Source organism: Rhinatrema bivittatum, chromosome 15, assembly GCF_901001135.1.
Source record: "Rhinatrema bivittatum chromosome 15, aRhiBiv1.1, whole genome shotgun sequence".
Taxonomy (NCBI): Eukaryota; Metazoa; Chordata; class Amphibia; order Gymnophiona; family Rhinatrematidae; genus Rhinatrema; species Rhinatrema bivittatum.
Window position 1 is genome coordinate 42,105,852 of NC_042629.1, and position 24,390 is coordinate 42,130,241.

Consider the following 24,390-nt stretch of genomic DNA (forward strand, 5'->3'; position numbering starts at 1 on the left):
AATGTTGTATTCTAGTTAGCCTTCTGTCTTGTAAGATTGGCAGCGGGCTAGATTGTGCACTGTAAACTTTTGCTTCTGTTCCCTGCAGCCCCATTTCCGCCCTGAAATCCATAATTCAAACTTGAACTGACATAATCCGAGTGACGAACTGCGAGGGGCCGCAAACCCCTCCTCCCCCAATGGCAGTCTCCCAGGTCCTCATTTCCACCCTTTTTTGTGCTGTACCTCCCCCCGGCTCTTCACAGACACCTCCTCTATTTCTCACTGCCCTGGCTGGAAGCCATGGCTCAGGCTGTGGCATGCTCACCACCTCTATAGCTCAGCCCCATCAGTTCCTTTCCTGGGCACACTTCCAAATTAAGAGGAGAAGGCAGACCACATCACTGCAGGGACTATAAGCATGAGGCAGGAAACATGGCTGGAATGGGGGCTCCATGTTGTCAGTGGAAGTGGGGGGGGGGGGGTCAGATTGATGGCATCAGCAGCAGGGAAGTAGGGGTCAGGCACCAGTAGCAGTGGTGTTGGCGCCAAATTTTGAATTCACCCCAGGGCAGCCAGAAACCAGCAACCAGTGTTTAGAAAGCTCCCAGGAAGGGAATTTTGGGACAGGAAGATTGTGAGATGGTAAATACACACAAGGCCATTCTCCAGTACATTTGTGTAACAAAAGGGACACCAGGGTGACTTTCTGAGCAAGTCACAAACACAAGCACAGCAGTCTGCTATTGGACCATGGCGATTGTATTTCCTAAGTTGCTCTTAAAACGTTAATGTCAGCAGGTAAATGGAGACCGCACTTCGAAACAAAGCTGCCTACCCTTGGAGATTTAGATGTGCAAAATGGGAAATGAAGCCACATGCAAGGTATTTTTCCATCTTAAATCACTTACTTTTCTCCACTGTTTTATTAGCGCTTTTATGTTTGTATCTCAGGAATTCTCTCTCTCTTTGCCTGTAGACCTATTATATTTTTTGTCTCTCCTTTCTATTATTGCCATAACAATCATATGTAAACTTTCATCCTTAACAGTAATAACTTTATAGGGTCCTCTGCAGAGCTCTTCTTTTAAACACATAGGAAAGGTTATCTTTGGCAGAGAATTTTTTTTTTTTGTGGCTTTTTTTTTTTTTTTTACTCCGATGGTTCTTACGCTATGTCTATATTTAGATTTTTACGGTGTCTCTTTTAGAAGTTGAAAAGGTGGTTACTGTGGGCGAGTAAAATGACAGAGTCTTAAATAGTTCCCCCAGCCCCCCGCTTCTTATCCCCCTGTCCCCACAAAATCAGCTTTGAAGGCTGAAAGAAAAGAGCCGGAGTATCCTATTGGAAGGGTAAATGCAGATGATCAGTCTGGTCTGGTCTGAAGGGGAAACTTGCTGCTCATAATAACATGAGTGATTCATAAGCAAAATGGAATATTTATATCCACACACCCCCCCCCCCCCCCCCCCCCCAGCCAGCATCCTCACCATGAAAAGAAGATACAATTAGAGGACTGATGAAGCTTGACAACTCATTTCACAGTCTGGGTTTGCCTTGAACAGTGGGAGGAGCTGCACTGCAGGGCTGAAGGTCCTTAGGCAATAGGACTGACTCTCCCTACAAATTCCTTCTCTTCAAATAGGAGGTGGCGTTCCATCTGATACAAACTTTACTTCAAATTCTTCAATGGAAATGATTTGATAAGCTTATTTGGAAATGATTTCATTATTACATACTGTTACATTCACAAGCACACTCTCTCAAGATCCCCTTTAGTTATCGCTTTTTCGGGATCTCCTAGGGAATGACTCTGGAAGCTCCCTAACTCTTGGAAATACCCCTCCTATCTGATCTCCAATGGTCTGATCTGTTGTGTCTTCCTATCAGTTCCTTGGCTGTACAGGATGGACATCTCTCTCCTCTCCTCCTTGGCTGTACCATAGGGGCACATTCTCCTTTACAACAATGCCTAGATGACACTGGGTCACATGCTGGCTGAGTGAAAAGTTCCCAGTCTTCTCACTGGAAAACCCAGAAACCTCAAAATACTCTTCTGGTCGCCAAATAAAACAGAATTCCTTCCCATAAGGGATAAGAAGCCCTAAAAATAAGGGAATAAAGACTAATCATCGAAGTTTTGGGCAACCCTTTCTCATAAATAAGCCCTATATTTTAGGACGACTACCAGTTCAAAGCTGGAAGGTGGGGAAAGGATGTGTGGATGGAATCCCTCCCACTAGTATCCTGGGCCAACAGAGCCGAGGTAAGGAGAGACCCACAGTGTTTCCTTGAAGGGACACAACTAAAAAACCTCTTTCCTGCTGGGCTTAGTATGGTTGAGTCTAACCCACCCAGCTAGTCTCCCGGAGGAAGGAAGGGAAAGCAGGGATAAAAACAGGAAGACACCCTGTGTAAAGATGATTGTCTGGAAAACCTCTGCAATAAAGGGCCAGTTAATATAAATGGTTTAACAATTGTATTATTCTGGAAAACAAAGAATTAAGAATTGAATGGCAAACAATATACTTAAGATCTTTGAAAAGTACTTATTTTTTTTATTTTACCAATACCTAAAACAAACTTTGTTATAGTTTTAGACAACAGTTTGAAATTTCAATACATTCAAACATTTCCTTTTTAGCAGAGAAATACCTTGAACACTATTAACAATTATATAGCCATTCTTGCAGACCCTTAGACTGAATCCAAAAAATGACTCATAAGTATTGGCATTGTATTTTTTTTCTCTTTACTTTATTCTGTTTTTATTCAGTTTGTATTTTAAGAAATTGAATATTTGGGGGTAGATATTCAAAGTCATTTAGACCGATAACTGAAAAGTTATCCAACTAAAGGGCCAAAACGCGATTTTAAAATTCTTACCCAGCTTTATTCTAGCAAGATAACGAGTTATCCAGTTACAGTATATCTGGTTAAGTCTGGGGCAGGCAATAGGCATTTCCGGGCGGAGCAGAGTTAGCCAGTTAAGCTAACCAGCTAACGCTGGCCGTGCTGTAGGGCAGGTCTAAAGTTAGACGGATATATCTATCTGGTTAACTTTAAGATGGCTGCGTATATTCAGAGGCGCACCTGCACCGCTAAATATCCCTGGTTAAAACAGGAGGAGAGAGGCACCAACTGCCAAGGGAGGTTTTCCTCTGCCTCTTCTGGCATTGTTTTTTATTCTGTCCCAGGTTGCAATATCATTTTTCCTAGAATAGTATTCAGAAAACAAAACAATGGAATCAACTTCCTGACCCCCTTCCCTTTGGCCATTCGTCTATTCCTGAAGAACAGGGGTGGGCAAACATTTTTCAACTGGAGCCACATTACTGACTCTTAGTTTTACCAGGGGCCAGGAGATCCCCCTTGGAGCTCTCATATACACTCTTAGATAGAGACATTTAAGTATCCAAGCCCAGTGTCAGCAGCAGCAGCAGCATGGCTCAGCTAATCCATTGTGGCACTCCTGTGCCTTGCCTGCTTCTTCCAGGGCTCAAAATGTAGGTTGATGTTTTATTTTGTATAGGTCATGAGTATTTTGTCTGGGTATGAGCGGCTTAGTGCTGGGTAGAGGCGGCATATGAACACTTGAACTAAATAAATCTCAGGCCCGTGGACGCTGATGGTCATGGCTCCGCCTCTTGACAATGTCACTGCTAAAAGCCAAGCTGAAGAGCAGGCCCGAAAGGAGGAGGAGGAGAAACCCAAGCCCAGAGTTGGTGGCAGCTGGACTAATACTTTCCAGCAGTGCCCCAGTGTCCTCTTTTCATCTTCTGTTACAGGTGGGATGGTGTCCGCCGGCAGCCTGTGTCTTCTCTTCAGGCCACTGCCATCATCATCAGAAGAGGCATGAAATGGCATGCTTAGGCGCACGTGCAGTATTCTTATGTGAATGCTCAGCGAGTAGGGAGTTCTCTTACATTACATTTGCCTATGCACTATAATATTTATCCTTAGTGTGTTTTTGCATCACATAGTAATATAGATTCATTCTATAATTTATTTTCTAGTGTGAGCATATAATTTGTTTCCTTCTGTTGCTTTACAGAAGAATTTCCCAAAACAAAAAGATTTTTCTGAAAGAAACAGAGGGAAGGAAAGAGAGGGAAAAGACCAGGAAAGCAGACCCTTATCTGGGGAAGGCAAAAACTCCCCTATTGCCTGTGCAGTCCCTTTCGGGATATACTCTGTCACTGCCGGTGCGAGGGTGTCCAGCTGCCCTAGATGGTGACTTCTCATGAAGTCATATTCCTTCATATTCTCCCCCCCCCCACACACACACCCTCAAGTCACAGCACCCTCGTCGCAAGAGCTCCTTTACCACGCTGACTGATGCATCCCAACGCGCGAGTCCTAAAATTTCAAATCTGCTGCCAGACTCCTTCGCGTTAAAAAGAATACCGCCCTCACATCCAGCGATGGCGCCCTAGGCAACCGCCTAGTCCACATAATGCCTTGCACTGGCCCTGTACTGTATGTAGCATGGTAAGTACTGTAGTTGGCAAGCAAATATAGTGACCTAGTAAATGACAGCAGTAAACTCCCTTAATTCGATAGCCAGCATTCCCCCCCCCCCCCACCTCCCACTTGGCCTAGACCCCTTAAACTCCCTCAGATCTCACTTTTTTTTTTTAATTTACACCTGGTCCCTAGCAGAAGTAAAGATACATAGCACTAGACCTGGGCACTTGCCTAGGCACCTAAAAAGATATGCCCTCATCTCTCGGCCTGCCCCAGAACACCCACACCCTGCCCCTTTTTGAGATTGAGTGAGATGTGCGCCACAGGAGATACATGCCTATATAGGCACCTTATAAAATATGCTCTGCGTGCATCTTTTGATTTTGTGACAGGCTTTTAAAATTCACCTTAAATATAACAATTCAACACAATTTTACTGAATGAATATCAAAGTTCGAAATAGCAGAAATATACTTTATATACATACAAGCAAATGAACACTAACTCAACAAGGTTATGGGTTCTATTTATAAACTTGTCTTTATATCAAAACAACTAAAAATGTTCAAAAGTCCCAAAAATAGAATATCTGCAGTTCAAGTGAAAATAAAATAAGACCTCTAGTTAGTGCACTTTTCCCTTCTTTCGGCAATGCACAGTTCTAATTTAGGCTATCTGATATAACAGTTGATATCTTTATTCCTTCGGACTACTAACACACAGACTTCAGTTGGGAAACCCACAACTCATGGTTTTCCAGGCTTGAAAGAAATGAAGTCTTGAAATATGGTTCCAAAAGTCTGTTCAGGTTATGGCTGCTCAACACTGTTCTCCTTCAGGAGAACAAGCCCTCCAATCTGGCTCTCACTGCACACTGGCTTCTGTCTTGCCTCAGAGGAAAAGCACAGGTGATCTAACTTCAGTAGTTAACTTCAGTCTCTTAGCTTGCAGGATCTTAATGTCCTTTCTCCAACTCCCAAGTGTTTGGACAGCAGCTAAACATACCTCTAGTCCTCTGTCTTCCTGGAGTTCTCTCTCTCTCTCTCTTCAGCTCTCTCGGTGGCTCTCCATCATCTTCCTCTAGGGCTGCGAACACAGTCGCACTCTTCAGATACAAACTCACTCCTGACTGGATGAGAATCCTTGCAGGGCTGTGTTATCTGCTTCTGAGAATGGATAAAGATCCTCACAGATTGCAGTATACTAAAAGAGATCCCCACCTAGCAACAGTCCAATGGGGATTAATCTTATACATGCTGGATAAAGTCACTGTCCACCACTTCCAGCCTTTTAGTTCAACTGAGGCTTATAAGAGTCACAGCAAAATATCACAACAGAGAAACTGAGGCGAGGACCTATGCAAGGTATTCTACCCAAGGAGAAAGAAAGGAGACTATCCTGCAAGACAGCAGGGTAGCCATTGACATTCAGGTACGAAGGCATGTCCTAAGAGGTCTGGGAATTCCCAGAATTTGCCTATTACGATGTTGTGCAATAGAGAAGCAAGGAGATCCTGTCTGTTCAGCTTTTGACTATGTAAATGGGAGAAACTGATTCATCACCAATTAAAAGTACTTTCTCTTAGTGTGTAATAACTGAGTTTTATTTTAGAAACATTTACTGTTGGAACACCACACAGTGTGTGGACACACTTTTGTCAGAGTCCAAGATGTAAATCCCAAGGAGCTAAACACAAATCTTCCCCGCCTGCTTGGGATCAGATCTATGCCTACAACATCCCTTTTACAGTGAGGACATAGGGAGGGACTACATATATTCTTTGTAGGCTGTAATATCCTTCATTACAACATAAAAAATGCAGTATATGAGCTTTTGAGACCACAGAAGCCCATTCTTCACATGGCGAGACATTGTTATGGTACTTTGTCCTTAACAGGATGCACTATCACTAGATAATTCCTATTTGGATCCCATAAAAAACATCACAGGCTGTGAAGAATCCAGTTTACACCAAGATCAAAATATCTTGGAGAGCTTCTAAACCAGTGCTTCCCAAACCTGCCCTAGGGACCCCACCAGCTAGTCAGGGCAATAAATAAGTATGAGATATTTGCATATGCTGGATCTTCAGTGTATGTAAATTTATCTCAAGCATATTCATTGTGGATATCCTGAATACCTGACTGGGTGTAGGGTCCCTTAGGACAGGTTTGGGAAGTCCTGATCTTAATGGATCTCTGTTCTTTTCTGAACTATCCCCAATTTTACTGTTTTATTCTGATGTGGTCACCACCATCACCAGACATGCAAGGCTCCCTTCCAGGAAAAGCTCCCGTTTTTTCCCCCAAAGCACTGTGGGTAATAGGCTTCCTTTGATGAGCACATAGTGCTAAAGGAGTCTGCAGTGTAAAGTATGGCCAGCCAGATCCTTGCAATCATGAGTCTCATGATGATGATTCTTCTCAGTGCTTTCCAGAGAGCAAAATGCACTCAGTTGCATTAGCATGAGATCTGATAAAACCTGGGCTGGATTAGCATGTCATAATGACAAAGAGTTTAACTGACACCACCATCACAGTGCATGACGACAAAGAAAAGCTCTGGCTGGCCTCCATCCAGTGGCTTGCTAGAGTAAGAGGCTGGAGCTCTACCCTTGAACCATGGAGTGGCTCTGAACAAGTTGAAGTGAGCAAGGCAAAAGGGTTTGTTGTCAGTCTAGGCGCATTGGTCCTCATGGCTTCTATTTTTTCATTAATGCAAGAAACTAATTGTCATCGATACCCTCTCTTTTTCTTTGTGACCTCATATTTATATTTACATCCTCTAAGAACTGTGACATCACCTTAATTATGGGATTTTGCGAATGTGAGATGGCCACCCTTCTGATACTGCTCTTTAAATGTATTTTTTTCTATTGTCAAACAAGGTATCATAAAATTATCAAATTATCTAAGAGACCTAAAGATTTTTCTTGTTATGCACTGTAATGCATGGTCCATATAATACAATGATTATGCAGGAAGCTAGGCATGAGCCCAAAATTTTCAGGAAAACCCAATAACAATTTAACAAGGGAAGTGCAGGTGAGTAAAACTCCACTGGAACACACAAATGACATTTGTTGTTCTGTGCTGTTTCCAAGCTGGAATGTTTCTAAATGTCCCAAGAAGTAACAAGGTTAATTTCCTATCCACTCTGACTTATTTGGCTTGTAAATGTGTGTCATGCACAATCATTGTGGGCATCCTGAAAAATCTACTGGGTGATGCACTTGGTCGAAATTGGGAACCACTGCTCTTGTTAATTTCTTTTGCAAAGGCTGTGTCCAAGTGAAATCGATTTTTCTTTTCAGCGTTCTCCCCAAGGCACATGTCGAATGGATATCAAAATCAGTTTCATCTCCTTCTAGAAGCTCTGTTATCAGTTTCAAGTTAACTTTAGAGATGTACATGGGAAAAACGTTTATTTGGGGTTCTTTTACTGGGTTTTTTTTTTTTCCATTTTGTTTCTGCGTTCTACCATGCACTAAAACACAGAAACAAAATGAAAATTTGTAGTGTTTTATGTTGTTCCTCACATTTCTGTTTTGGACATATTTACATGCAACAGGTCACCAATACGTAGAAATATACTTCCCACATATTCATTGTGGGCAATCTGAAAACCCGAACTGGACAAGAGGAAAGGATACCTATGGGCATCATACATATTACAAATATTTGTAAGAATTCCCCTTCCTCATCTCACACTGTTTCTGAGAGTAATTAAGCTTCAATAACAGCTAATTATATGTGACAAAAATTCTGAGCCTGTGTGGCGGATGCTTGGCAAGTGCTTTTTAATTGGAAATCATCTCTGCAGCTTCGTATTCGAAGCCATTTTGTATTGCATTTATTGTTTCACATTCATATTATGCCTATGACCTTTTGTCAAATGATGGCAGAACACGTAGTGAAACAAAATATATTTCACAAAATAAATTTTAGAAATAGGACTATACTAGACAATGGCAGGGAATATGGAAAATACAGTGGGATAGAACTGTGTGTGTGTGTGTGCCTAGACAGAGGGCCAGATTAAAACATGCTGAGACCCTAACATACTTCCAGTTTAAGAGGCCCCATAGCATTACCAAAAAAAACCCCAATACTTTAAATGTCACTTTTTTGGATTTAGAGGCTCCTCATAATCTGAGGCCTTAAACTGTATCTTAGGCAGCTTGTGCCTAAATCCTGCACTGCCTGGAGATAAAAAATCTTTTCTACCGGGGGCAGCTAATAATTTGATGCGGTAGGATATACTGTACTGTGCTGCCTTGTTGTATATCGTTACAACAGCTGTACTTAAGCATTGATTTTCTTTGGAGAAATATACCATTTCATCAGAGATGCATTGCCAACAGGCTCCATGTCATAAGGGAGCGGCCAAGTTGCTCGTGGTTTTGCCCCACTGCATTTCTGGATCTGTGATTCCAGTTTCTCTAAGATAAGCAAGACTACAAGTACATAGATGGAATGAGGCTCAGTTTCTTATGATATGGAGTCTGTAAACAACTCTATACCAGACAGATATAAGAATTTAAGAACAGGTTGAATTAGTTGATATTTATTTATTTATTTACTACTATTAGAACTCAATATAACATAAGAGCATAAGATTTGCCACACTGTATCAGACCAAATGTACATCAAACCCACTATCATGTTTCCAACAATGGCCAATCTAGATCAAAGGTCCTGGCAGGATCCCAAAACATGAACAGGTTCTAGTTAGGGATGCCAACCGGCTCCAAATTTTCAGGACAGGCTGATCCATTCCTGGTTTTATCACACTGCCAGCATAGACTTGTAATCTTCCTTTTCCTAGGGAAAGCAAACACCAGAGCTACAAGTCCATGTAGGCAGTGGGGTAAAACCAGGACTGGATACGCCCGTCCTGAAAATCTGGAGCCAGTTGGCAACCCTAATTACAATAAACTCAATATTTTATAGACCTTTATTATATCTGCCTGTGAGGGAGTGTATAGGAAACTCCCTCAGTCTATCTTAAAGGACTGAGCACAGCTGACCCACCCGGTCCCCCTTTAGAGAGCCACAGGGAATCCTGGGTAAAGGGAGGTGCCCTTTCCCAGAGAATAAGACCTCAGGCCTTAGAAGGGTTGGATGGGTCTTGGGGAGCATGGAGAGAGTTCCCCTGTGCTAAGACTTGTTATGTCTGAAAACTAACTGTTCCTTGAAGCTAAGGTGAGCTGTACTACTGTTCTGAGACCACAGTTAAGCTGGGCTGCCGCTTGTTGCTGCTATTATAAAAGACTGTGTACTGCCTGCACTCTCCTGAGTTTAAGGTGAACTGCTGTACTGTTTGCTTTTGTTTGCATTTCTTGTCCAGAAGTATCCGAAGTGAAGGCTGGTGGCCATTTTGTTTGTTAAATTCACTGTAAATAAAGAGCACTGAAGAACAGCCAGAGTCTACTGAAGGCTCCCTCTGGCTGTACTCAAGCCATCAACTGCTCAAACTACCACACTGCCCCCTTAGCTTTCTCTTCTCCAAGCTAAACTGTTTAGCCTTCCTCGAAGGGGAATTGTTCCATCCCCTTGATCATTTTGGTTGCCTTTTCTCTGTACCTTTTCTAATTCTGCTATATCTTTTTTGAGATGCGGTAACCAGAATTACATACAATACTCAAGGTTTGGGAGCAATACAGAAGCATCATGATATTCTCTGTTTTATTCTCCATTTCTTTTCTAATAATTCCTAGCATTCTATTTGCTTTCTTGCCCACTGCTGCCACACACTGAGCAGAGGACCTCAACATATAATTCACAATGATGCATATAGATCCTTTTCCTGGGTGGTGATTCTGAATGTGGAACTTTGCATTCTGTAGCTATAATTTGGATTGCTCTTTCCTACATACATCACTTTGCACTTGTCCATATTAAATGTCAACTGCCATTTCGATGCCCCATCTCTCAGTCTCACAAGGTTCTCTTGCAATTTTTAATAATCCTCTTGTTATTTAACAACTTGAATAATTTTGTATCAGCAAATCTGATCACCTCACACTCGTTCCCATTTCCAGGTGTGTATAAATATATTAAAAAGCAGTGGTCCCAGAACAGATCCCTGGGGGACTCTACTATTCACCTTTCTCCATTGAGAAAACTGACCATTTAGCCCTACTCTCTGTTTTCCAACTTTTAACCAGTTCTCAAATCCACAGTAGAACATTGCCTCCTATTTCATGACTTTTTAATTTGCTCAAGAGTCTTTCATGAGGTACTTTGTCAATTGCTTTCTGAAAATCCAGATACACTATATCAGCTGGCTCACTTTTATCCACGTTTAAATTGCTAAATCCATGTTGGATTTGTCCCATTAAACTATGACTATATGTTCAGTAATTTTGTTCTTTATATTAGTTTCAACCTTTTTGCTAGACATTAACGTCAGGCTCTCCAGTTACCCCAGAACTCTGGATCATCCCAGAATCCTTTTTAAAAATTGGTATTATTTTGGCCACCCTTCAATCTTCAACTGATTTTAATGATAGTTTACAAATTACTAATAGTAGGTTGCAAAGATTTGTAGTCCAGTCTATCTCAAAATGGTTAGACCTGGTTAGTTGAACCAGGATATATTCTGAAATGGATTTCTCCCATAATTTTCAATTTTGTTATGGTTCTGGAGGCAGGGCTACCTATGATCTGATGAGATTCAAATTGACTTACAGCAGATGAGCTCATGGCTTAAAAAAATAAAACAAAACCAGAATTCTACTCAACAGAATTAAGAACATAAGAAATTGCCATGCTGGGTCAGACCAAGGGTCCCATCAAGCCCAGCATCCTGTTTCCAACAGAGGCCAAACCAGGCCACAAGAACCTGGCAATTACCCAAACACTAAGAAGATCCCATGCCACTGATGCAATTAATAGCAGTGGCTATTCCCTAAGTAAATTAAATTAATAGCCATTAATGGACTTCTCCTCCAAGAACTTATCCAAACCTTTTTTGAACCCAGCTACACTAACTGCACTAACCACATCCTCTGGCAACAAATTCAAGAGCTTTATTGTGCATTGAGTGAAAAAGAATTTTCTACGATTAGTCTTAAATGTGCTACATGCTAACTTCATGGAATGCCCCCTAGTCCTTCCATTATTCGAAAGTGTAAATAACCGATTCACATCTACTAGTTCAAGACCTCTCATGATCTTAAAGACCTCTATCATATCCCCCCTCAGCCGTCTCTTCTCCAAGCTGAACAGCCCTAACCTCTTCAGCCTTTCCTCATAGGGGAGCTGTTCCATCCCCTTTATCATTTTGGTTGCCCTTCTCTGTACCTTCTCCATCGCAACTATATCTTTTTTGAGATGTGGCGACCAGAATTGTACACAGTATTCCAGGTGCGGTCTCACCATGGAGCAATATAGAGGCATTATGACATTTTCCATTTTATTAACCATTCCCTTCCTAATAATTCCTAACATTCTGTTTGCTTTTTTGACTGCCCACAGTGCATTATGGCCCAGCTATATATTATATAGAAACAGATTTAATACTAACTGTTGATAAAAGACATTGGAATAATAATGGCACATGTAAAAAAAATAGTTTACTGATGCCACACACACTGCATGGTGTATTAAATCTGTGTAGACCATTTTTCCTGAAATACCAGAGATCTGTGGTCTGATAGTGATCTGAGTTGACAGATTTCAAAAAGGTGCTTTATCCATTCTTTTACGTGGACAACAAACTGGCCAAAACTGGCTTTCACAACTGTACTATGAAGAAAGAGCCAACACTTGGATACACCTGTAATAGGGAAGTAATGTAGATCAAGCCCTGAACATGTCCTGGAACTCTTCAGAACACAATGAGCTGAAGGAGATCAAATGTCTTTAGGCTTTACTTGTTGACCCCTAATGAACACAGCACAAAACAGCTGAAGAGTAAGGCAATTAGATAAAGTCTAACTGACTTATTCAAGGGCACTAAAAGGGAGAGAACACTTGCACAAATTAGATTTTATTTGAATCCCTGTGCGGCAATCTGCTTGAAGCTGTGCTAAAGATTCTGCAGATCTTGCTGATCTTTTGAGGGAACAAATAATGGTGACATTGACCCTTTTACTTCAGTGTAAGATGGACCCCAAATTTCCCCCTTATTAGAGGAATTGCCCCTTGTTTGTTTAGAACCAGTTGTGTCAACAGACCCTACGCCTCTGCTAGTGAGATCAGAATACGCAGGAGAGTGTAAGGAGGTGTGACCCTCCCTGACGGGAAGTGTTATACCTTTGATAAAACACCTGCGCCCAAGTGATGCAGGAGTCCAGGGAAGTCAGTCAGGAGAAGCCATTCTGCCACCTGCACGCCGAGGGTGCCACCTCTCCATGGAGTGGTGCTAGTAGGGACTTTCCTTTCACAGGTAAAATACCAAGGGTGGAACCTTCTCACAACTGAGGAATGTCTGGAAAAAGAGGATTCCTGTTCAGTGAAGGGACTGAGCTCAAGGTCAGAGGTTCCCACCCAGTACTTCCAGGAAAGAAACGGGTCCTAGGTGCCAACAGGGAAAACTCTAAGAGACCTGAAGAGGCTACCAGGAAGCAGAGGTGCATGAAATTCCTCATCTGCCTTGGGAGAAGTTTTGATGAAGTGTTCACTGAGAAAGGATTTTGTTCTTGGTGGATTTTGGAAAAAGGAAACTACCTATCTGGAGGAGTCCTAAAGAGTTCCTGGTTGAGAAAGATTCAGCCAGAAGCTTACCATAGTAGGAGAAGCTGCTGAGGTACTGGAGGACAGCTGCCTCCAGAACAGGTACTTGAAAGCAGGGATCCTGTCCAGTAGAGGTCCTGACCTGCTTGGGATAGCAGTTTTATTGCTGCTGAAAGTGAGAGGTTTTTTTATGCTGATTTGGACTTCACGGGGCACTAGCCATTTGGACTTTGTTTTACCTGCCATCAGTGCCAGTAAAAAATGTTTATTTTTGAACAACAGGGTTGGAGTCCAAGTGATGTTTTGCGTGCTTAGACTCGGCTGATGAACAGAAGAGCCCAGCAAGGAAAAACCCTAAAAATCTTGACTAGTTAAATCTTTTCCCTGTTGTGTGGTCATGGAGCCTGTGTTAGGCCATGAGCTCCCATGAGGCCACGTGCCCAGGATTGAATCAGGACAGGGGCTATATTAGTAATATCATCAAAGCTGATGAAAGGTCCAGAGTTTTTCAGCAACTTTGATAGTCCAAGTCATATGGGAATCGTATTCACACCACAGTCAATTACTCATCCTTACTACAGGCCATCTTTATGGCTGCACATTCCTAATTATCAAATTAATGATAAAATCTGTTTTATAAATGGTTGACTAAATTACAGTGCATCAGTGCATACCCTAGGGAGGACTTTGAGAATGCTGAGAATACAAAGTCACGTGAGAAGATTTTTTTCTGGATAATTATACTTCTGCTTTTAAATGTTAATTATTGTATGTTAATGAACTAGTAGAAAATGGTACATCTGAAATCAAAGCAGCGGTCTTCTGGGATTAATGCATAAATACTGACAATACATTTTATTTACAGGCCTAAAGAACTGTATCTCTTTACCAAAAAGGTGTATTTTATTATATATGCTTTGTGTATTTTATCCGTTGTACACTGCTTTGGGCAATCATTGACTGGGAAGGCAGTATGCAAATCCTTGCAGATAAAAATAAAAAAATAAATTTGAAAAACAAAAAATGCAGATCTACTTACCATTGCTCAAGACAGTATTTCAAATATTTACTAGTAACGCTTACCCTATATGAATTCAACATTTCGCCTTTAAAAAATGTTATGAAATTCTTAAAGCACTTTCCCTTGATATTGCCTGCATGTCTGGTAACACTCACGCTAATAAGAGTGTCAAAATGTCATCACACCGGCCCCAACATCTGATTGGCCCCTGAAGGGTTTGTGATGTCATGCAGGGTACCTTTGTCAGCACAGACCAATGTGATCCATTCAATGTCTGTGATGTCATTTGCAAATTTTTCATCAAATGGTTATTCCCAAGGATGCAGAAGAATTACTGAAAGAATATAAAAACTAAATCGATATACTATAATTATATTTATTTTCTGTGCGTTTTGTTGTACCCTGCTACAAACTGTGGAGTGGTGGGTTATAAGTTCTTAAATTAAATTAAAAATATAATGAAAATTGAAATGTTGCATGGTAGAGAAAGCTTTCCATTGATTTAAGACTGTACTGGATTGATGTTTTGGCATAGAAAGTCAAACTGATAGATCTGTAAAATGCTTATTTGAAAATACAGAAGCCAAAAGAAATATCACTTACCCGAGTACAAGCAATGCCAATCTCATATGTTTTTAAAAAATGGATCAAGACTTACCTACAAGAAAATAAGATACAGTTAAGAATAATGCATCTCTTTGCTCAGCTATGAATACTGTATTAAGTTAACAACATAGTAATAGGGAGAAGATGATGACCTCTTGGCCTATCCAGTTGCCCTGCCTACTGAGTCTTCATCATCTCCCTCCTTTGTCTTCAGTATCTGACCCAGAATTCAAACATGCTTGAATTCTGTTATTATGTTCATTTATGAAGGCTGTACCTCAGTAAGGAGCAAGATAGCCTAGAGGCAGTACAGGGGAAGGCAACAAAATGGTGTAAGGTCTGTACCAAAAGCCATATGAGATATCTATCTTCTACCCTCTTCAATATATACCTCCTCCCCCTCTGCCACCTCCTATCCAAACTCGGTCTTCCGCACTTAATCTATGCGGATGACGTCCAGATCCTCATACCTATAACAGACACTTTGCCCAAGGCCATGAAAACCTGGGAATCCACCCTCACCGCCATCAACACCCTGCTATCAAACAACTGCCTTGCGCTCGTCACCTCAAAAACTGAACTCCTTCTCATTTCGCCCCTCCACAACAACATCAACCCACTCCTACCCAATACCCCCCCACACCACCACCACCTTCTTCCAAAACGTCCATAGTCTCTGAGTCACACTAAACAACCACTTCAACCTAAAAAAGTTCATAAATGCCACCCTAAATGATGGCTTCTTCGAGCTCCATATGCTAAAAAAAACTGAAACCTCTCCTACATCTTAACGATTTTCGCACAGTTCTCCAAGCCAACATCCTATCCAAAGTCGATTATTGTAACGCCATACTCCTAGGTCTTCCAAAAAATGCCATCCAACCCCTGCAAATGCTCCAGAATGCCGCCGCCCGCATCCTCACCAATACCCACCGACACGATCTTATCACCCCTGTCCTCAAACACCTGCATTGGCTGCCTATCCCATCCCAAGACATATTGTACATTTTGTAAATAGGCTATATGCCACAACTCTATACTCACATTTATATATACAACTGTTGCAATGTTTCTTATAGTATTTTATTTTATTGTTTAAATTAATTTAACTGTTATCTTGTTATAATGTAAAAATAGGGCAGTTCTCGCCCTATTCAACCTGTTATCTGGAAACCGATGTGATATCTCGATCGAATGTCGGTATACAAAAGAAATAAATAAATAAATAAATAAAATCCCATATAATATTCAAATCACTCTCCATCATCCACAAATCCCTCCACAACAAAGACATGCGTTGGTTCAATGAACACCTCCGTTTCCGCACCACTGACAGACCCACCAGAATGCAATACCTAGCAACACTGCACACTCCTTCACCCAAACTCACTAAACTGAAGACCACCAGAGAACGTGCCCTCTCCCTTGCTGGACCAATGCTTTGGAACAATATGCCCCTCAGCCTTCACCAGGAACTGTGTCCAAGGAAATTCAAACAAGATCTCAAGACATGACTTTTTAAACAAGTATTCACCTGAACCATGCAACCAATTCTCCCATCCCCCAGTGTTCACTTCCCCTCTGTCTGCTGAAAATTTACCCCCCTATCAATACTCCCTTCTAATTTAGCCTAGAACATATTGCTCCTGTAACACTTCTCCCCCTATGAATTCATCCCCCCTGGTAAAGCCTTGCTATTATCAACATAGTTTTTCTGTACATATCTACATTGTTAATCAGTTCCTGTTATTCTGTGTTTGCTTTGTAAAGCATGTTGCTATATTATATCAATTATGTGTTTCCTGTAAAGCCTGTTGCTGCATTAATGTTACTTGTAAACCGAGGTGATGTTCCGAACGTGCCACGGTATATAAAATACTTAAATAAATAAATAAATAAATAAATAAATAAAATATCAATATGAATGCCCTACAGGAGTAGAGAGACTGGAGGCATATGATAAAGATATTTAAATATCTGAAAGGTATTAATACACAAGAAGCAAACCTTTTTCAATGTAAAGGAAATTGTAGTACTAGGAGTCATGATAAGAAGCTCTGAGGGGGCTCGGGATCATCATAAGGAAATTTTTTTTTTGCAAAAAGCTTGATGGATTCCTGGAATACCCACCCAGAGGAGGTGTGGAGACAAAAATGATATAGCATTCAAAAAAAGCAAGGGATAAACACAAAGTATCCCTAGTGGCAAGAGGATGGTAAAAAAGCAGAGAGCATAACCTGTAAGGAGCAATAGTTACAACCCTAAACAGCAGTGGTATGATTGCATCAGGCTTCCAAGAAAGCTGGCGTGACCTACACGGAAGGACCATGGTTAAAATCCAAACTTCAGTGAGCATGGGAAGGCCAGATTTTTATTTTTTTTTACACAACAGCCTCACTAACCTTGGTGGCTGTGGGGATTATTACAAACCTTGATAAAAAGATATAGGATGTGGCCTGGGTATTGACTTTATTGGTCTTGTAAGAAGCACAGATCTGAAATGGCCTACTAGTGTTGATAGTAGAGGCCATCATTATAGCAGATTTTGAGCATGCTTGAGTCAGATATGAAGGGCAGTGGTAGGAAAAAGATTGAGAAGTCAGGTAAAAGATATGGGGGATGGAGAAGCTGGTAAATTGCAGATGGGAATTTACATGTGCATCTACCGAAAGTGGACAAATCTCAACCAGGCAGATGGGATGGGCCATTTTAGTCTACGTGCCATCATTTACTATGAGGTCAAATTTTTGTGGTGTGGGCAGCAGCAAGTTAGAAGGGTAAACTTACCTGGCTAATACTAACAGAGATATTCAGCAGGATTTAACCAGTCAAGTCTCAAAATGAATATCCCCAGATAGCTTCAGAACTCCTCTCCAATCCAACCAGTCATATCTAGCTAAAAACCTAAGTCCGGCCCCCAGAACACCTCTTTTTTTTATCCAGTTAAGTTTTAGCCTTGGAATGACTTAGCGTAAAAAAAAAGTATCCTTTGCAAGGGGCAAGAAATAGAAAAACACAAGGTTTGTCCGACTAAGCCTTGTACTTTGCAAGACAAACCGGCTCCTTATTGACCTCTGTTACTATGTTTTTTGTACTACCACATCTGCTGGTAGGTCATTCTATTACTTCTTCACATTTCCTCTTAGCCTCTATCATTCCAATTTCCTGGTTATGGTTATGTTTATTTGTATACTGCCCCTACCCAGGGCAGCTCACAACAAAACATATAAAATAAAACAAGGATTAATAAAAATGATTAAAAACAACATAAAATAAGCATAAATAGCAGATAGGTGGCAAAATATGGTAAAACATCAGAGAACAAAATTTACTTCATCTCATAACAACATTTAGAAGATGAGATTGTTTGTTTGTCTAAGGAAAATTCTTTCTTGTACTTTACTGAGGTCAAATACATATTTTTAATATTTCTATCATAATATTGTATTTAAATAACTTTTTTCTAGACTTCCCATAGAAATGCATTCAAGTTGAGTGTCTATATCAAGAAATACAAAACAGTACAAACACTGTGCAACAATAGAATAACTCCCCATTCAGGAGCAAATCAACTTTCTTCTAGAGCAGGAGTGGTCAACTCCGATCCTTGAGAGTCACAAACAGTCCTGCTTTCTATAATAGCCACAATGATTATGGATGAGATAGATTTTCATACAATGGAGGCAGTGCATGCAAATCTACCATATGCATATTCATTCTGAATATTCTGAAAACCTGGCCCTCAAGGACTAGAGCTGGCCACCCCTGTTCTAGAAAGATAATTTTCAAAAGGTATTTACCCAGATGGACTGCTTTGGTTGAAAACTGTCCCCTCACACAAGCTACAAGTACTTTCAGAATATGCATACTTTTGTATAGATTTCCAAAGGCATTGCTGTGGGGGTGACTATTTCGGTTGTAGGAATCCCTCCCCATGAGAGCTCCAAGGGTGCCGTATATGGAGTATCACTTTGGCTTGCCCCCCTTCACACCCACTTTGCCCCTCAAATATTTCTGTCTAGAGACTGTTGACTAACACAAAGGCTGAACATAACACAGTAGGTTGAAAGGTGTACTCAAAGATTTAGTGATATAAAGAGGATGCAGCCATAATACAACAATTAACTAACTCAACCACATGTAAAAACTTAATAAAATGTATTAAGATATAAAGGAAATCAAACCAAGGTGAAAAAAATGAAAGGTACTGACAAACAGGTACTGTTTATAAAAAAAAAAAAAAAAAGGAAACTTTTAGATTTTCAACACCACTTCAGTCATCTCTACACCCTATGTTCTTCTCATATGACTATGTACAATTGTTTATCTGTAGAGATTTCTAACACCACCTTAGCTAACACTATACTATAGGTTCTTTATGTTCTTTATCTATGATTATGTACAATTGTTTAACTGTAATAGACAAAAGGAAACATTGAGGTTTCCTGCACCACTCAGTTCACTGTAAACCGATGTTATATATTAAATCGAATATCGGTATATAAAAACAAATAAATAAAATAAATAAATAAGCAAGTAAACTGATGCTTTGAGTAAGCAAGATCAAGATTGCTGCTTTGGAAATTGATATGGGTCCATGCAGAACAGACAGGAAAGGAGAGACTATTCCAAGGAAGGTCAGGTCACCTGTCAGAGTTGGATGCTAATGGGGATACAAATGTTTTGCCATAGATACTTGTCAAGCGAATTGCAGGCTGGTATGCTTCCACTGAAATTTCCAGAGTTTGCAAAGGCTCCTGTCACAAATACAGTTTTTGTTATGCAATCACTAGAAATCCTCAAGACAGCAATATCCTCCATGGATCCCCTGCATCAGATTTCTGCTGACCCATCATGCATTTTGATGCTGTTTTGCTTTGTTTGTTTGGGGTTTTTTTTTTTGTTTTTTTTTTATTAGGTCTGAGGACACAGACCAATGTTTGTCAACTACTCGCAAACTACTTCCCAAAGATTTGTACCTCTTCAGCTGGAGCATAATTCATCCTTAAGTACTAGCCAAAAGTACTGCAGATAAAAAAAAAATGGTTGGGAAGATAAAGACAGATGAGAGACAATGAAGTGATTTCACTTTGCTGGAAAAACAGGACGTCCTAGTTTTTACATTAGGGACCAATATTAATCAAGGAAAGATTCTTAAGAAAATGTTTAACAAGCCTCCTTTTCCATTTCAAGAAAGCCAGTAGATTCATCTGCTTAGAGAACGTCCGTTCTGTCACTTGCTCATCTCACGCACATCCGCTGTGCTCTGAGCCAATTTGAACAATGAGAGACAAAAAGCAGCCGCTTAACAACTCCAGAAGGGAGATTATGAGAAAGGTTAATTACTGTATGGGGGGGAGGGAAGGGAGTACAAATGAATTTTCCATTGTCGGCTAAATCTCACTTTCCAAATCCTTAAACTCCATTTATGCTTTGGTCTGAAGAAAGAAAAAGAAAAAAAAAATCACAATTTCAAATGCAGGTTGTTCACTCATTTTAATGTCTTATAAAACCTCAATTACACCACCTCTTTAATCCTCTTTCATCGAAAGCCAAATGGTACATTTGGAAATCATTTAGAAACTGCATGTAACTGTAGTCTTCCTATCAGGGCAGCAGCAGGGTTGGCTTTTGAGATTTCTTTTTAATCTCTCAATCAATTGCTGTAGGTTTGGAGAGTAATTTAGGACAGTACTTGCACACATGAGGAAACAATAGAAACCGGAGGCCCACAGGTGCCCTATAGTTAGGCTGTAAAGTCGTTCCTGTGCTTTGAAGTTGGTAATGTTATTCCTGTAATAATCAGACCCTCTGTTTTTCTTTTCTTCGTCTCCATCTATCAGCTTATTACATTATTGCTTTAAGGCAAGGGTGTCGACCTCAAGGGCTGTAAACGGGTCTGGTTTTCAGGACAGCCATTACATGTAAAAGTAACCATGAACTAGATCCAATGTACGCAAATAGACCTCATGAAGATTTATTGCAGACAGATGAGAAACCGGACTGGTTTATGACCCTGGATAACTGGAATCTGACATTTCTTTTTGGGTATCGTGTTCCACCCTTGCATGCTCTTAGCTTAAAGAGAAGGCCCCAATAACACCGTACTACATCTACCAGATCACAACCCCAATGCCTTCCAGCTGATACACCACCACATTTAACAGTGTTTGATTGCAAAACAATATGTTAATATTATCTCATATTCAAATCTGGATGAGAAGACCTTAAGACCAGTGGAATGATACATGTGCTTTGTCATCCTAAAACTACATGAAGTAGCAATCATATGCAGTCAGTGGTATCTCCTGCAAGACACGTTTAGTTTATTAGAAAGGGACCTACAAATTTCTCATTTGTAAGTATTTTAGAATTCAGTATTATTTTACAAAAATAAGTTACTGCAGGAGACTAATTTCTCTGCTGCTCAGAGGGGAAATCCAACTGCTTTTCCATGACGTGGTAACAACCAGATGGGACAAAGATCATAGGGGCCTCATCAGCCGACACAGTGCTTTATATTTGATGTCTCAGATGGCGTTACCCTGTGCACTTAACTGTCTCTCTTGGAATTTGCTTCAGGGTATCGTGTAGCACAAATGAGACATCATCAGATGCCATGAGAGTCCATTACCACTTTAGCAGATGTGCAAATAGAGGCGCCTACCATACCTCATCCAGGAGCTGCTAGGACTGAGCTTATCGTAACTACTTTTTCAGCAAGTTAACTGCTATGACTGCTTGTCGACACTGACCACTGTCCTCTTTTACTGGCTCTGTCACCCCAGATTTGCGATAAAACTATACATATATCAGAAAAGTGGGCATGCTTTCTAGAATACAGAGAGAAATTCCATTTATATATGTAACCCCATCCCCGGGTGCAGATTGCTACCCAATGAGGCCATAAAAAAAATGTGTTGCTATTCTTCGGGGCTGGTTCTTTCCCAGGCTAGCTATTCACAGTCTCTTCTTTTCAGGGCCTGGATTCTTTGTCGAGTGGTAGGGGAAGGGGGGGGGGGGGGGAGATTACTCCCAAGGCTCCGAGTGCTAAGGGTGGTCCCTCATGTCCTTTGATACTTTCCCTGGGGGGGGGGGGGGGGTGCCAAATAAAATCAATGGAGCCACTGTGTTAGTATCCAAACAAATCTTTACTGTTGCAAATAAGTGAAATTGGCACAATACTGATTCACAGCACCGCAGAATATGTTCTTTACAGTCTCCTCCCTCAGTCTTGCAGGAATATCAGCTGCCAGAGCCAGGGGAACTTCTACCCTCCAGGGCTTGGAGAAACAGAGTCCCCAGGTGGGTAGGGCATCCTTTGGCTAGGCAGGAACACCCCTCCAACTGGCAAAGATACGTTTCAGACTCTGCACAGAGGGATGAACTCTCTCTCTTCCCAGGGGCTAGAAGCACCGGATGGGAGATTTTCAAGATGTTAGGCTTTGCCTTTAATCACAGCTAGTTGATTTGAATATATTCTTTACTTCTGATGCAGTCCTTTTTCTTTGTTGTTGCGATCCCTGATGGGAGGGATACCCTGAAGGAGGACCCTCTGTGCTCCAGCCAGGAAGGAAGGGCAGTCAGAGCTTCCTCCTGGTTCTTAAAACCAAATCTTCAAAAACATTGAACACCGGAGCATATCCTTACAGTAGGTCACTGGCACCCCCTTCCTTGTTGAGGATATGGAGGATACGTCTTCCCTAACCTGCCCAGGCACAGACCCAGGGTTCCTGTTCCCTGGGCCCAGGAGCTGAATGGGCTCCAGTAAGGCTCCTGCCACTTAAAAGGTTAAGTTTAAAAGAAAAATGTACCCAGAGTGAGTGGACTGGAAAGGGAAAACACCTCCTGACCCTGTTCAGGACCAACAAACACGGCTTGCTTGACTCCTCTTACTAGGCCTGAAAAAATAAACAATAACCTCCTCCCTCTACCTCTGAATTCTTGGTCAGCCTAAAAGGACTGGAACAACAACATTACCAAGGGAGCTGCTATAGAGTATTACCAGGGGGACAGCCATTGCAGACCATATGTGTTTGGCTTTCACTTTCAACAATCCTCAGCTGGATCATTACCGGACAGGTGATGAACCACCGGTACCCTGGGTTTCACGCTGCTTGGTACAACCACCCTGTATATAAAGTGACATGGCAGTTGGAAGGCAGCACTTCAAAATTATTTTCTATTAACTAGCATGATAAAGTTGTGTGGTGGCTGTACATACGGTGATATCTTTTTATTGGACAAGCAATATATTTCTTGACTTGCTTTTGGGAGCTATACTCCCTTCATCAAGTCAAAACAAACAGCAAGCAAGGGCATCACCCTCTTTCTTCACTTCCCCTTTCACCGTATGGTTGAAATGTAATCCCTGAATCGCTTGTATATTGAGTGATTTTTTTTCTGTCCTGTTGACTAGCACAAATTTATTGCTATTATGTGTTTGCCTAACCCTTCTTTTCAAAGTACTGCATAAATATTTTGGGGTTTTTTTATTTACTTATATTTAGCTCACACCTTTTCACTGGTAGCTCAAGGTGAATTACATTCAGGGACTCTAGTTATTTCCCTGTTCCCAGAGGACTCACAATCTAAGTCTGTACCTGAGACAATGGAGGGTGACTTTAGGAAACAGGGAAAAATGTGAGTTTTATCTCAACTGGGATTTGTAGATTTCTATATGGGTAATTTTGGCAGGCAATATTCTCTATGGTAGGAGGCATTCCTAGGGTGGGGACACAAACAGCAAGCAAACCATTGCATGAAAAATGTACCCACAGACAGGGCTGCTGCAGATTTCTGTGGGCACTTTATCCTTGGAGTTTTTCAAAGGGAAAGTATACTTGGATGAAAATTGACCCTTATAATTGCCACAGAATGGAGAAGGCTGTTTCACATGCTGAATCTGAAATTCTGCATCCTCAAGCTACTTAATATATTGTCACACCTTGCTGATGCTACACTCTAGACTTTAGGATCCAGATGGCTTAATCGCGTTCCTAGGAAATGTATTTAAAACAAACAATGCTATATTCATACCGCTGATTAAACAAATCAGAATATTCCTTCCTGAGTCTCTGCTGTACCAACTCACACCACCTCAGTTCTGCACTCAGTAAGTTGCATTCCATAAAGCTAATTTCCCCCTGTCGCCTCAATCTCATCTTCTTTGAAAAACTACTTCTATTAAAACAGCTGCTTTCTTCGTTACTGCTGCAGACATAAAATTAAAGCCAGTCTGGTTTTAATCATGCCAGGCTCCATCACCACTTCTCAAGGCCTCATCTATCAATAATTAATATGCAAAGATGACTGCAGATTTGCACTTCAGAATCCAAAATGTAACGTTTATTTTTCAAAATGGGAAGGGAGGGAAAACACAGCCGTCCCTGTAAAATATGCAGAAAAAGCAAAAAAGGGTTATCACTGTCCTAATGTAGGGTATAGTCTGCATCTGTAGTGGAAACATTGAGGAGACAAGCACCTCCGGGAAACATTTAGCATGGTCAATTTGGAAAAAATTGGAAAATGTGCAGTGGAAAACACGGATGTGGTGTAAAGTCTCATTGAACTGAACCAGATCAGGTAAAATGCACATTTTAATGTTTTTGAACCGTACCTATAGATGAAAACAA

The 24,390-nt window shown here is 41.0% G+C and overlaps 1 long non-coding RNA gene across 1 annotated transcript in view; it reads right to left on the reverse strand.

The window, feature by feature from the left end:
• Nucleotides 1–5,027: 5,027 nt before the first annotated feature.
• The window catches only part of LOC115076869, a 549,867-nt gene continuing 530,504 nt past the window's right edge, over nucleotides 5,028–24,390 (reverse strand). Inside the window, exons 2-3 of the long non-coding RNA XR_003852882.1 lie at nucleotides 14,753–14,807; nucleotides 5,028–5,613 (exon numbers count right to left, since the gene is read on the reverse strand). This is a non-coding gene — a long non-coding RNA (uncharacterized LOC115076869). The remainder of the gene's footprint in view (nucleotides 5,614–14,752; nucleotides 14,808–24,390) is intronic.